The following is a 2,500-nucleotide window of genomic DNA, read 5'->3' as shown; positions in this document are numbered from 1 at the left end:
TTTAGCCTCTCTCACCGCTTTGCTAAACCTGTTCTTCGACTCCTTGAATCTGTCTCTATCCCCACTCCTAAACGCTTCCTCCTTCTCCAACCTCAACCTTTTGAGCTTTGCTGAGAACCAGGGCTTGTTGTTGTTAAAGTTCACCCTGGTACGTGTTGGGATACAGCAGTCCTCACAGAAGCTGATGTACACAGCCTCTGTGAGTTCATCCAGACTATTGGTAGCAGTCGTGAACATATCCCAGTCAGTACAGTCTAAGCACGCCCGCAAATCTTCCACAGCCTCACTGGTCCACTGTTTAGATGTCCTCACAGCAGGTTTACAGAGTTTTAGTTGCTGCCTGTATGCACGAATCAGGTGGACCAAGGGAGTTCTGTGCGAGCCGAACAGCCCCGTGACCCACAAGAGAAACATCCCCGCCAAATTCGAGCGTTTGACGGGGTCTATCCGTGAAAAAATATTCACGTTTTTGAGTGCACATGCATTTCTGCTGCAAATGCCTCTGGAAGTTTCATGCCGTTCGTATGCCAATTGTGGCAACACGAAAATGACCCGTTTTCCCATTCCGAGGGATTTCTGTGCGACCCTAACAGCCCCGTGAGCCACAAGAGACACATCCCCGCCAATTTCTAGCGTTTCACGGGGTCTATCCGTGAAAAATATAGACGTTTTTGAGTGCACATGCATTTCTGCTGCAGATGCCTCTGGAAGTTTCATGCCGTTCGTACGCAATGTGGCAACACGAAAATGACCCCTTTTCCCATTCCGAGGGATTTCTGTGCGACCCTAACTAACAGCGCCCGTGAGCCACAAGAGAGACATCCCCGCCAATTTATAGCGTTTCACGGGGTCTATCCGTGAAAAATATAGACGTTTTTGAGTGCACATGCATTCCTGCTGCAAATGCCTCTGGAAGTTTCATGCCGTTCCTATGCAATGTGGCCACACAAAAATGACCCGTTTTCCCATTCCGAGGCATTTCTGTGCGACCCTAACAGCCCCGTGAGCCACAAGAGAGACATCCCCGCCAACTTCTAGCGTTTGACGGGGTCTATGCGTGAAAAATATTAAAATTTTTGAGTGCACGTGCCTTTCTGCTGCAAATGCCTCTGGAAGTTTCATGGCGTTCCTATGCAATGTGGCAACACGAAAATGACCCCTTTTCCCATTCCGAGGGAGTTCTGTGCCACCCTAACAGCCCCGTGAGCCACAAGAGACACATCCCCGCCAATTTCTAGCGTTTCACGGGGTCTATCCGTGAAACATATAGAAGTTTTTGAGTGCACATGCATTCCTGCTGCAAATGCCTCTGGAAGTTTCATGCGGTTCGTACGCAATGTGGCAACACGAAAATGACCCGTTTTCCCATTCCCAGGGATTTCTGTGCGACCCGAACAGCCCCGTGAGCCACAAGAGACACATCCCCGCCAATTTCTAGCGTTTCACGGGGTCTATCCGTGAAAAATATCAATTTTTTTTTGACTGCACATGCATTTCTGCTGCAAATGCCTCTGGAAGTTGCATGCGGTTCGCATGCAATGTGGCGACACGAAAATGACCCGTTTTCCCATTCCGAGGGATTTCTGTGCCACCCTAACAGCCCCGTGAGCCACAAGAGAGACATCCCCGCCAATTTCTAGCGTATCACGGGGTCTATCCGTGAGAAATATTCACTTTTTTGAGTGCACATGCATTCCTGCTGCAAATGCCTCTGGAAGTTTCATGCGGTTCGTATGCAATGTGGCGACACGAAAATGACCCGTTTTCCCATTCCGAGGGATTTCTGTGCCACCCTAACAGCCCCGTGAGCCACAAGAGAGACATCCCCGCCCACTTCTAGCGTTTCACGGGGTCTCTCCGTGAAAAATATCACATTTTTTGAGTGCACATGCATTCCTGCTGCAAATGCCTCTGGAAGTTTCATGCGGTTCGCATGCAATGTGGCGACACGAAAATGACCCGTTTTTTCCCATTCCGAGGGATTTCTGTGCCACCCTAACAGCCCCGTGAGCCACAAGAGACACATCCCCTCCAATTTCTAGCGTTTCACGGGGTCTATCCGTGAAAAATATTCAATTTTTTGACTGCACATGCATTTCTGCTGCAAATGCCTCTGGAAGTTTCATGCGGTTCGCATGCAATGTGGCGACACGAAAATGACCCGTTTTCCCATTCCGAGGGATTTCTGTGCCACCCTAACAGCCCCGTGAGCCACAAGAGAGACATCGCCGCCAATTTCTAGCGTTTCACGGGGTCTATCCGTGAAAAATATTCACTTTTTTGACTGCACATGCATTCCTGCTGCAAATGCCTCTGGAAGTTTCATGCCGTTCGCATGCAATGTGGCAACACGAAAATGACCCGTTTTCCCATTCCGAGGGATTTCTGTGCCACCCTAACAGCCCCGTGAGCCACAAGAGACACATCCCCGCCAATTTCTAGCGTTTCACGGGGTCTATCCGTAAAAATGTAGCACGCACCAAAACGAGAAAAGATTTCC

This window comes from Petromyzon marinus, unplaced genomic scaffold (genome assembly GCF_048934315.1).
Source record: "Petromyzon marinus isolate PM22_M1 ecotype Great Lakes invasive population unplaced genomic scaffold, UKy_Petmar_22M1.pri1.0 PM_G_Scaffold_40, whole genome shotgun sequence".
NCBI lineage: Eukaryota > Metazoa > Chordata > Hyperoartia > Petromyzontiformes > Petromyzontidae > Petromyzon > Petromyzon marinus.
The sequence above is the reverse complement of the archived record's forward strand: the minus strand, read 5'-3'. Positions refer to the sequence as shown.